The sequence below is a fragment of the Phyllostomus discolor genome, chromosome 2 (assembly GCF_004126475.2).
Source record: "Phyllostomus discolor isolate MPI-MPIP mPhyDis1 chromosome 2, mPhyDis1.pri.v3, whole genome shotgun sequence".
In the NCBI taxonomy this organism is placed as follows: Eukaryota; Metazoa; Chordata; class Mammalia; order Chiroptera; family Phyllostomidae; genus Phyllostomus; species Phyllostomus discolor.
This window is the reverse complement of record NC_040904.2, coordinates 125,326,149-125,338,691: the sequence shown is the minus strand read 5'-3', so window position 1 is coordinate 125,338,691 and position 12,543 is coordinate 125,326,149. Positions and strand designations below refer to the sequence as shown.

Here is a 12,543-nt window from a genome sequence, read left to right as displayed (position 1 = left end):
CTGTGAGACTCAAAAGTGAAAATCTATATGAAAGTGCACTTGGGCCCTGGCTGGTGTGGCTCAGTGGATTGAGTGCTGGCCTGCAAACCAATGTCGATTCCCAGTCAGAGCACATGCCTGGGTTGCAGGCCAGGTCCCCAACTGGGGTGTGCAAGAGGCAACCAATCGATGTTTCTCTTGCACATGGATGTTTCTCTCCCTCTCTTTCTCCCTCCTTTCCCCTCTCTCTAAAAATAAATAAGTAAAATCTGTTTAAAAAATAATGATGAGGGAGGGAGGGAGGGAGGGAGGAAGGAAGGAAGGAAGGGAGGGCGGGCACTTGGAAACAGAAAGCCTGTATCAATACAGAGTCACCATCACTTCTTCCTTCCCTTTTCCTTCATTAGGGATGGGGCACCTGAACCTGAGCCTCCCTGCCAGTCTGTCTTCCCCAAAGGCCCTCTGTGACTCAGCATTGTAAGTGGTCCTTCACTGCCTGCAGCCTCTTACCCTACTTGGCCAGCCTTTGGGGGTGGGAGGATTGCAAAAAGCAGAGAACAGAGAAGAGATGCCTAATCAACTGCAGAAAGAAATCCAGCCACCACATTAACATAGCAGGTGAGTCTCAAATACCCACAGGCAGCAACTCACACCAGAGATTTTCTGTATCCTCCAGGGCAGAGCAAGGGATTACCACTGATGTGTTATCTACTCCAATTCTTCCTGCCGGGGACTCAAGTATAATACCTTAGTAATACATTTGTGCTGATGTTCCCTGCAGAGAGATATGTAAATTACACACAATGGATGGGGAACACCACACACTGACATCTGTCTCTCCCAGATAATTCCTTCTCCAGGATGCAAAACCCAGGAAAATCCTCTAGGCAGCATAAAGCTGCAGGCAGAACACTACCCTGGGGGCCAGAGACCCAGCAGGAACCATCAGTAACCTAGGCACAGTTGTTAAGCTAAGCAGACTTCGTTGAGTGGTGGGAATGTCTATAAAACACCATGCTAGGTGTGCTAAGTGGAAGGGAGGAGAAAGGCAGTAAAATACAAAATGAAAAAAGTATGTTCCCTGTCTCATGCCCTGTGTTTCAATTCTGGGATTTAGACATCGCACAGTAATTTATCTCAGGGCAGAATGTGGGAAGTGGCAAAACAGAGGTAAAAACACAATGAATACAAGATTAAAAAGAGAAGAAAATCATCATATTCAATTACGGGGGCAAGGAGTAGTAAGGCTTTACGGACAAGATATTTAAGCTGGACCTTAAATGGTTGATAGGCTTTGAAAGGCAGCCAAAGGGCAATGCAGAATGAAGTAAAAGGAACAGGCTGATCTCAAGGTAGAAAAGCATTCATTCATCCATTCATTCAACCATGCATTCAACAATGGCTCATAGATGAGCCAGGCAGTTTCCACGTGCTAGAGATGTAGAGGTGAAGGTGACAAACAAGCATGGCCATGGTCTGCAGTGACTGGAGCCAGGGACCATGGAAGAGGATAGGAATGAGCCTGGAGAAGAGTTGGGGCCCTACCTGAGAGACTTATCAGTGACTACCAAGACCCTCCCAATCCCATCCTGTCAACAGTGGGAGGAAGTAGAAGGTCTGTGTCCTCTGAGGTCCCCACTGGCTTCCCACTGGCACTCTTACCCAGCAGGCTACCAGGGGGTTCCATGTCTGCCTCAGCTCTCATGGTGGAGAAGATGGTGCTTTGAAGCCTGGGAGAGAAGGGGAACATGTAGCACAGAACATGGTATAACTATGACTTGTCTCACGAACATCCCTTAATCTACCTAATCTACCCAGGGGTCTTCTTAGCTCTGTTGAAAAGATGCTGAGGGGAAAGGAAATGGTTCTCCTTTGGCCTGAAAGCAGAATTGAATTAAATGAGCCAAATTGTTGAAAATGCCCTCTTACCATTTTCTCTGCAAACATCCATCACCTCTGGTCTCAGCTGTCACTATCATCTCCCCCCAGTCCAATCAAGGGCCTGCAATGTCCCTGTCAACTGGACTCCGGGGCATCAAATACCTCTTCAGGTAGGTGAGTTGATAACTTCTCTGCTATTGGTTCCAGCAGGTCTCACAAGTCAGGAACACCCTTGCTATGATGGAAGCCTACATGCTCTTGTCCTGACCTTCACCACCACCAGAATCAATTATTTAGCATCCAGACACATAAAACACCATTCTGGAAGTTGTGAAGAGCAAGTTAAACAAGCACAGAATTACATAATCTCAATACAAAAGACTGTCAAAGGGGCTGGGAGCAGCATGTTGGTGCTATTGTATGAGAAAAAGGAAAGGCAACCAAGAGCATTTTCCTCCAGCCCAGACTCCACACTAGTTGTCCATACCTCCTCCTCAGATGATGGGCTGCTCCTACTGACCTTTAATATCCCATCCATTTCAATAAATGGTGCTGGACATGCACCTATCCACATGTAAAAACTGAAGTTGGACCCAGACCTCACACCATACATAAAAATTAACTCAAAAGAAATCACTTAATAGCCATGAAAATATACAAGAAAAATTAGATAGCTTGTACTTCATTAAAATTAAAAACTTTCACACTATAAATAATACCACCAAGAAAATGAAAAGACATTCCATAAAATATGAGAAAATATTTGCAGAACATGTATCTGATAAGGAGCTTATGTCCAGAATATATAAAGAACTCTCACAACTCAATAATTAAAAGACAAATAACTCAGTTTTTAAAGTAGGCAAAGAATATTAATATTTCTCCAAAGAAGATATACAAATGGCAAATAAGTACATGAACAGATGCTCAACATTATTCCTCATCAGAGAAATACAAATCAAAACCACAATGAGATACCATTTCATTTCCACAAGGATGGCTACAAAAAGACAGATAATAACAAGTGTTGACAAAGGTGTGGATAAACTGGAATCCTTTATATATATTGCTAATGAGAACGTAATATGGTACAGACTTTGGAAAAGTTTGGTGGTTACTCAAAAAGTTAAATATAGAGTTATCATATGACCCAGCAATTCCTCTCCTGGTTATATAACCAAAAGAAATGATAACATGTCTACACAGAAACTAGTACACAAATCTTCATTGCAGCATTATTCATAATAGCCCCCCAAGTTGAAATAACCCAAATGCCCATCAAGTGACAAATGGATAAACAAAGGTGACATGCCCACAAAATGAATTATTGTTCAGCAATAAAAATGAATGAAGCACTGGCATATACTACAACATAGATGAACACTGAAAACATTCTGCTAAGCAAAAGTAGTCAGTCACAAAAGACCCCACTTATAAGAAGTGTCCAGAATAGACAAGTCCATAGAAACAGAACACAGATTAGTGGTTGCCCAGGGTTGGAGATGGAGTGAGGGTTGGGGAAAATGAGGAGTGATTGCTAATGGGTGTGGGGTTTCTTTGGGAAGTAATAAACTGTTCAAAAATAGATTATGCTGATGGTTATACAACTCTGTGAACATAAACTACCAAGTTGTATATGAAATGAGTGTGTTAGTTGGCTAGGAATGCCATAGCTAAGTCCCATAGACTGGGTGGCTTAACAACAGAAATTTATCTTCTCATGATTCTGGAGGCTAGAACTCCAAGATCAAGGTGTTGGCAGGTTTAGTTTCATTCTGAGGCTTCTCTCCTGGGCTTGTAAATGGCTCTTTTCTCCCTGTGTCTTCACATGGTCCTTCTTCTGTATATCTGTGTCCTAATCTCCTCTTAAAGGACTAGTCATACTGGATTAGGGCCCCCACAATGACTCCATTTAACCTTCATTGCCTTTTTGAAGACTCTACTTCCAAATAGTCACATTTTGAGGTACAAGGGGTTAGGCCTTCAACATGTAAATTGGGGTAGGGGGCACAGAACTCAGCCCATAACAATGGGAGAATTTTATGGTATGTGAATTATATCTCAACACAACTTTTTAAAAATCCCATCCATAAATCCTAGACATTACATAGTACAACCCATTCCTCTACAAAAAGGAAACTGAGGCCCAGAAAAGAAGAACTCCTTACCTGCCCCAACCTGTGGTTGGTCAGAGGCAGCACTGGGAATAGAATTCACAGCTCCTACTCCACACCTAGTGCTTTCTCTACTACACCCTCCTGCCACCTTAGCCTCTAGGACTCAAACTGAACAGACAATGATGGCAAAAGCAAGACAACTTTACACTTAAAAAGAAAAATGCCTAAGAAGTTAGATCATATGCAATTAAGGAGTAAATACGCTCCACAGCTTGTGGGAGAAGGGGGACAGACAGCAAAACTCTGAGGAGGCCCTGGAAGAGATGTGCACAATGACAAGCAGAGCATCCTTGCGCAAATTATACATTAATTCCGTATCTGTTGTGTGCCAGGTGAAAGAGGAGCATGTTCTTAAGCAAGATGTAGTTTACAGAAGAGTTGGCACTTCAGCTAATCCCTGAAGAATGGGCCTCATTCCACATGGGTGACGGCTTTTCAAGCAAAAGGAAGCACATGACCAAAGGCAGGTAATCTCCAGACCGGTTCAGAAAATACTATGTTGGCCAGGGCAGTGGATGTATATGCTTTATACAAAGAGCAGTGGGGGATAGCAAAACAAAGGTAGGCTGAGGTCAGATTCTGGAGAGCCTTGCATTCTACACTTAGAAGCATGGACCTGAGAAAAGTAACCGGGAATCGCTGAAGGTTCTGGAGCAGGAGTGTGACAGCACCTGAGGAGTGTTAGAGAAAGGTGGCTCCACCCACAGCCAGCAGTTGGACTGGATGGCCACTTGAATAGTTCCTGTTTGAGGCATTCACAGGACAAGAGGAGGCTGGTAACAGAACTAAAGGGAAAGAGCCAATGAGAGACAGGGAAGCAGAGAGCTCCCTGCTTTTAGGGGGACTCACAGATCTTAATTAGACTTAGGAAAGCAAAAATATGAGGAAAGCAAGAAGGGGAGGGAAGTCTCTGCACACACTGAAAAGCTGCCAACTCCTGGGGCCCATGTTATGATCGTGCGCTGACAGCCCTTCATCTTTTCCATTTCTTCTTTTTTTTTTTTTTTTAGAAGATAAAGGGAGGGGTGAGGAAGAGGAGAGAAACACAATGGAGTTGCTTGGTGAACAAAAGCCCTGGCACGTTTTCACTAATCGTTTTTAACAGGGCGTACTGCTCTGTCAGCACCCTATAATCATACCTAATGCAGGGACATAGCCCATAACTTACAATTCAGGCATAAACGCATCCTGGACGGCTGCAGGGCCTGCCTTCTTGCTGTCTGACAAGCGTCCACCTGATCAGGGAAGGCAAACACCATAAGTAGTCGGGAGGCCTTGGTTCAAGCCCTGGCTGTTTCCTTTACCAGCTTTGTGACTTTGTGTAAGATACAACCTCTCTAGACCCCAGTTTCTTAGTCTGCACTAACAGCAGCAGCTACTATTAGTGCTGTAGTGTCTACTATGTGACAAGGACAATTTTAGGTTTTATCCCTTACGGAACATCCAATGCAGTATTAGTCCCTCACCATATTCCAGATGGAGAAACTGGGGTCCAGAGGTTAAATAGACTAGTCCAGTTCAGAAGGCTATGCTTAAACCCAGATTTGTCAACCTTCAAAATTCCAGTTCTTAAACTAAACCACACGTACGTGAATTAAGTGAAAATAATAAAATCTGCTCTCCGCATCCTCACCTACTTGCCATGAAGCTCAGTGGGGAAAATTCATACTCAATACTGCAAGGGTATTATATTATTGTCCTTACCAATAATGTAGTTACACAAGGTCAAAATGGGGTGGCCTTTAAGTCAGCTAGACTTCACCTCAGCTGGGGCCCTTGCTCCAGGCCCTTCTCCTCCAGAAAGCCCTCCCAACTAGCCCAGCCTAGCATCCCACCCCTTCCACCACTGCTGACCCACTGTCACTTCCTCCAGGATGCTGTCAGCCCATGGATTCCACTAGACTCTTAGCAAGAAAGTTCAAATCTCCCCGTGATTCTAAAATCCAAGAGTCTACCCCATCAGAAGACAGTGGACATCTCCATCAACACCTTTCCTCCTGAACAAAGGGGTTCCCCACCTGCTGCCCCTCACTCTCCTGTCCTGGAGGGCATTATCTGAGAGAATGTAAATTAAGCCCCTGGCAGGGTGCCCAGCACCAAGAAGGTCTCTGTTCTTTACTGTTATTCTCAAGATCTGGGCCCATTGTGGGGGGAAAGGCAGTGGTAGGGGTAGAAGAGGGTATTGGGGGGATAAATGGCAATGAAAAAAATATATGATAAAAAAATGAACTATTAAAAAAAAAAGATCTGGGCCCAGACACTGCACAATGTTTCAATTCTTCGATTCCGTTCCCTTCCTCTTTGTGTAGTCCTCACATGCCAAAGACGCAACCAGACTAACATCTTGATGCTCCTGACACAATCTGGGAAGGACATCGACATGTTATTAACAAAGGAAAATTGAAGCTGACATTGTCAGTGATCTGAAACCCCCCAGCTGAGGAAAGCTTTGTTTTCTAATAAATAATAAATAACACAGGGTGTTTATTTCCCTAGCAAGTCATATATCTTAAGTATCTCTAGGCTCGTATGTCACAGCTGTCATCTGGGGAAACCGTGGAGCAGTGCTGGCATCTTCAAGCCCCTTCTCCTACCTGAGGAGTTCGGAACACCTTTATCTTCTGTACAGCCCTCAGAGGAGAGATGAAGGGAAGGATGAGCCTTGGCAACTCTGCCTCCAATATGCCTACAATAAATACTTGTAAGTGCTCATGGGGGACAATTTTCCTCACTGCACAGATGGGAAAATGGAGGAAAGGCCATTCACTCAGCACTCACCTAACCAATATCCCCAGTTCCAACTCCACGCTTCCAGCCCTTTCTCATCGGAAGCCTAGCTCCTCTCAAAGGACTTGCCAGAGGAGCTGGAAAAAGAAGATTTGTCTCTTGCTTGAGACAGACAGACACAGATACCCAGTCTCATCACTGACTGGAAGGGTGTACAGAGACTAAGTCTTCACAATGTCGCAGTTAGTTCTAACTGCAGGAGTGGCCTTCTCATGATGACTTCCTAGATCCTCAGAACAGAATCACCCGTCCCCACCTGAGCATTTCCAGAGCAGCATACCCTCTGTCTCACTCGTGTCACCCATCATATAATACTTCAGGTTGTGATTCTGTGTGCAAGTCATTTCTCTCTCCATAATTTTTGTTACCTTTATAGATCTATGTTCCTTCTACACCCCAAAATGCCCAGCATATCAATTTATGCATGATACACAAAGCAAGGGCCACAAACTGGGCACCCTAAACACAGGTATGCTTTGTTTGGTTTCCACCATATTTTAAACTTTTTTAAATTAGTCGCCAACAGTTAAAAACAGGATATTTTACCCCAAAATCGGGCACTCATGCTTCCCTCAAAAAATGGAAATCTAGCAATACCAGGTTCACATTTTGGTATGGCAACAATCAGCTGGACCTGAACAGCAGGTAGGCCCTCAGATGGGGCACATGGCTTCGATCTGTCACAGGCCCACCACCCTGACCCATTTCACTTACCTGAGTTTTCAGCTTTGTGTAAAGTCTGGTTGAATATAATTGAATGGGTGAGCATGCGGTCATTTCAGACCATAACATCCCTGAGGATGAGAGCCAGATCTATTTTTCTTGTTTTGAATGGGGTCAGATGGGGGAGTGCACCTAGGGAAGTCATGAATGAATTAAACCATACAGTCAAAGTCTACATACCCAGGCCAGCAGGTTTCAGAGTCTGAGCCACAGTAAAAATGTAGAGTCAGCCTTTTTTTTTTAATTTATTTATTTGAGAGAGAGGGAGGGAGGGAAGAAGGGTAAGAGAGAGAAACATCAATTTGTTGTTCTACTTATTTATGCATTCACTGGCTGATTCCTGTATGTGTCCTGACTAGGGATCGAACCTGCAACCTTAGTATATCAGGAGGATGCTCTAGCAACTGAGCTAGCCAGCCAGCACCTAGGTTACCAGCCTTTAAAACAGAGACTCTGCAGCCTAACTCACTCCCAGGTAGTTTGTAAGGACAGACTTATACCAAGATCTGAGCTACTCCTGTGGCTGTTCTCAGGCATCTGACTTCTAGCTGGTATTTAACAACCTAGAATGAGATCTCCCATACTTCAGGATGAATGTCTGGCTTCTTATCTCATCCTAAGAAAATAATACAAATGGAGGAGAAAGAAAAAATGAGAAAGAAAAAGACATATACACACACATACACATTACTAATATATACACGCATATATTACTAATATAATATATTGGTGTATATTAATGCAGTACCTGTAAGGTAGATTTAAAAAGTGTGAATGAGCTAAATGTTTAACAATGGGAAAATGGATAAGTACTAGATTACTGTGTAGACATTTAAAAGTCTAATTGTGATTATTATGTGGCTGTGGTAGAATACTGAAAAAAGCAAATAGAATGCAAAATTCTATCTACATTATGACACTAACCATGTGAAAATTATGTTTGCAAGTAAATACAAACTGAAGACATCATAGAAAATGGCAAATTGATTTGTCATGCTGGCAGGTTTGTGAGGCGTCTTTTTTCCCCTATTTCTTTGATTTGTACTCTTGTTGTACAAAATTATTTATACAATGAGTACTTTTTTAATGCTCAGCCACTCCTGACCCTATAATAGCAAGCACAATCCCAAACCAGATAATGATGAGTGGTAGGCAGGAAATGTCTCTTTCGCTCAAGGCCTTCTTGGAGTCCCATGGAGAGTAGGCACAAGGTAAAGGTTTTGTCACAAATCAGTCTGCTGAGCTGGGGGGCTTCAAAGAAGGCACACCCTGTACCACCACCCCTACCCCCACACGCACAAACTACAAAAGGAAGTTGAGCCCTCCTCACTGAGCAGACACTGTCCACAACCCACCCTTCCTGTGTGTGGCCCTCTGCTGCTCTGTCTCTGGGTGTGATGGTCTCAGTCCCTACCTTCTGATGTGTATGAAATAAGGAGGAGACTCTTGGGGGCCTCCAGGCTGGAGGCTGCCACACCAGCAGCCCTATCTTTCAACTCACGTCTCATTGTGTCCATTGTGGAGACTTAGGAGCCAGGTCCAGGGAAGACGCTGCTCACCAAGGGAGGCAGGAGTGTCAAAGGACAGGATGACCACCAAAGCACATTCTAAAAGGAGGGGGCCACCATGGCCACCAGGCCAAATGCTGTAGCAGAGGCCAGGCAGGCAAGGGAGGAGCTGAGTAGGCCACATGGACAACCAGATGATCTAACCCCATGGTGGCCCCCTGATGGCCAGGTGCTGAGGGACATTAGGTGGCAGCTGCCTTTTTGTAAACTGTGAGAGAGAGCTGGTACCTTGGAAAACAGAAAGAGAAACTTCCTTACATACACTTTCCAATCAGATCTGACTCCCCAGGGAGAGATTCCCTGCTATGACTCACACCCGAACCCAGCAGGGCATCCCATTTGCAGGGAAATCCACTTACACTGGATTGTTGGTCTTCTACTTTTCAATTCCAAACATTGGTTTTATTTAAATAAAAAATTAAAAAAGGAAGAAAGGAAGAAGGGAGGGAAATTTCATGTATTGCTGCCCTATTCTGTTCAGTATTTGTGGTTATAGAGGAAGTCCCAAGGAATGGGGTCATAATCCAAACAAGCAAGGGTGGGAAGCAGGTGGCCCAGCTGGTCAGGCCCTTAAACCCACTGAAGGGCATTTGCAACCCCTGTGCCTACCCAGCTGGTAGCATCTGCCTCAAGGGGAAATGGTAGGGAAAGGCTGGAGAGGGCCGAGAGGGACCAAATGTGAAGGCCAGTGGCTGAAGCTGGCCCCTCCTCCTGTAAGCAATCCCCACAGAGGGTTGTTTCCAGGCACTTTTTCCTGTGAGAAAAGAATGGGAGGAATGCGGCCTAGCCATTACCCAAATCCACCCCACAAGGGCTCCGTGCCCAATTACGTACAGTGGGGGGGCCCAGGGGGAGGGACCCCTCCAGAGCCTGTAATCAGAAAATCCGTTTAAGAAATTTAAACTGGCAGCCAGAAACTAGTGACATAGGTAATGCAATACAAAGGCTGGCCTCCCTGAAAGCTGCGGGCACGCATGCGTGCTCCCCGGCTCTGCGGGTGTGAGTGTGTGCTGGCCGCACAGCCTCCACTAACCACAGGAATAGGTGGCCAGAAACACTCCTGGACTGTTATAGCTCTCCAGGGACCTGATCTCCAGGAAATGCTCACAATTGCAATCCAATTGTGTCCCTGGCTAGAGAAGCCAGCTGGAGACTGGGGACTGTGCCGGGGGAGGAAGAACTTCATTGGGAAAAAATGTTGACAGGAGTTTAATGTGGAGCGAGCGGAAGGACAGAGGCTTGGATGAAGAAACCTGACTGAGAAATAAGGCAGAGTGCTCCAGCGATTTGAATGGGGCTGTGCAGGGAGTATTGAGTTAAAAGGCTCAGGAGGGGGCTGGACTCCCCAAGGCCAGGCCAGGCCAGGCCCAGTGTAAGGAAGGGGTAGCAAATGTTCTCCTGCAGTGCCTGCAACTTGGCACCCTGAAATCAGCCCTTAAGTGGGAAGGCAACCTCCAGCTGGAAGGAAAGCTCAGAAAACTGGGACCAAAAAAAAACGCTGTCCTCACTTAAGAGATGAAAGTAAGTGATGCAGAAAAACTAGCATCATTTGAGCAGTTAGCATGGACCAAACATATAATATCCAATCCTAACAAGCTGCAACAAAGTGGGTATATTATCCTAATATTGCAGACAAGAAATCTGCAAATCTGAGTCACCCTCAGTCACGTGACTGATGCTATGTCTGTGTGCACCTCCAGAGCCCAGATATACCATGCTCCATGTGGGATTTCTTGATACAGTTTTTCTAGAAGTAAACGCTCCTTACCTCAGCCCCCTCCTTCAGCATCAACAAAAGATAGCTCACCGGGTGGCCTTAGTCTCTCTAGGCACCAGCTGTTCCCTGTGTAAGAATAAGGGGTGACTGAGATACTTGCTAAGGTCCCTTCCTGTTCAAATACACATAAAAAGTGTAAATAAGCCTGTAACACTGGCAAAGGAATTGATGCCAAAGGTAGTAGCCCTCCATGAGTATCTCCAACACCCTACCTTTCAAATGTTATTATAATTGTTGGTGTTCTTGTCTCCCCCACAGGCTGTGCACTCCCTGAGGGCAGAATACTCCACCAAATTCTGCCTGCAGTCCTCTGCCTAGAGCTGCATCTGGCACACCAGACAATCAATGTCGGCTGCCTAAATGAATATATCAATGAATGAATGCACAAACAGATGCTCCTCAAAGTCAGGCATGCCTCAGAAGAAAACACAAGTATTTGCTCACCAGATTTCTCTTCAAAAGTAGATGAGTTGGACCTCCCCACACCTAACTTTGCTCTGAAATCATCTGGAAAGCTTTTCCCAATACAGCTTCCTGCCCCACTCCCAGAATTTCAGACTCGGAAGATCTGGGCTGGGGGCCTAGGAGTCTGAATTATTAAAAAGCTCCCCAGATGTCTCTTATTCAAAGCCAGTCTGGGATCACTAATGTATATTACTTGGCTAACACCCATTCAGTTGTGTGCCGGGACCAAATGATGCTAAGAAATAAAAACAAAACAAGTGACTCTCTCTACAGCTTCTTTTTCAAAAACCTAAGATCAATTTTTATGCTGTGATGCTGTTACCTATTGGACTGAAACGGGGCGGCAATGTTTCCCCCATTCTGGAGGTTGGCAAATTGAGGTCTGCCCAAGAAAGAGTACCAATTCCCCTTCTTACCTCTCCCTTTAGTTCCTGGGGAAGTTAGGGTAGCAGAGCCTTTGGGGCCTCAGGTAGATTTCTGAAGATAGAGAGAGACAGACGGACAGACAATAGAGCCAGACACACGTTTGGCTGCAGGCAATGCTGATGCCAGGACTAACATCTCTATGCCTCCTGCCCAGACTTGCAGGACAGACACAGTTGGCATTTGACAGCTCACACGAGGTATGCCCTGAGTGTGAACCCCAACCACAAAGTCTTAAGAATGTCAAATGATCAGGCCAGAAGGAACAAGGACCCCATCCCCTTCCTGTCAGACCTGTGCCCCTCATCTCCCTGTCCTAGAGATTGGGAAGGGCCATTTATTCATTCATTCATGAATATTACAGCAAAGCTAAGAAGCGCCAAGCAAAGGAAGAGATTTAGGACAGTTTGAATCCCAAGAGATGAAGGAAGGATTTAACTATTCCTATTCCTTTCATAAAAGAGTGGCCCTCCTGGAGGAACTAATGCTGAGAGTCTAAAGGCTGAGACACCCACACCCCACCACCCAGGAGCTGGGACAGACACCATCCTAAACCCTCTCCCTCAGCAATGGAAGACACCTCTTAGAGGCAGAAACCAAAGTCACCTGGCCAACACGCCCAAGAGGCCCCCTTATCCCTCACCCTCCTCTTTCCACCCAGCCCTGGATGAAAGTGATGGAGCTGAACAGCTGCAGCCCTGAGGGGAGGGAGGTGGACAACAGCTGGATAGAGGGAGGGCCCCTCCTCCGCCTGGGCAGAGTC

At 45.3% G+C, this 12,543-nt stretch overlaps 1 protein-coding gene across 2 annotated transcripts in view; it reads right to left on the bottom strand.

Moving 5' to 3' along the window:
- TSPAN9 (tetraspanin 9) overlaps positions 1 to 12,543 on the bottom strand; it is a 208,367-nt gene that overhangs the window by 129,512 nt on the left and 66,312 nt on the right. The gene's annotated exons all lie outside the window — the stretch shown is intronic.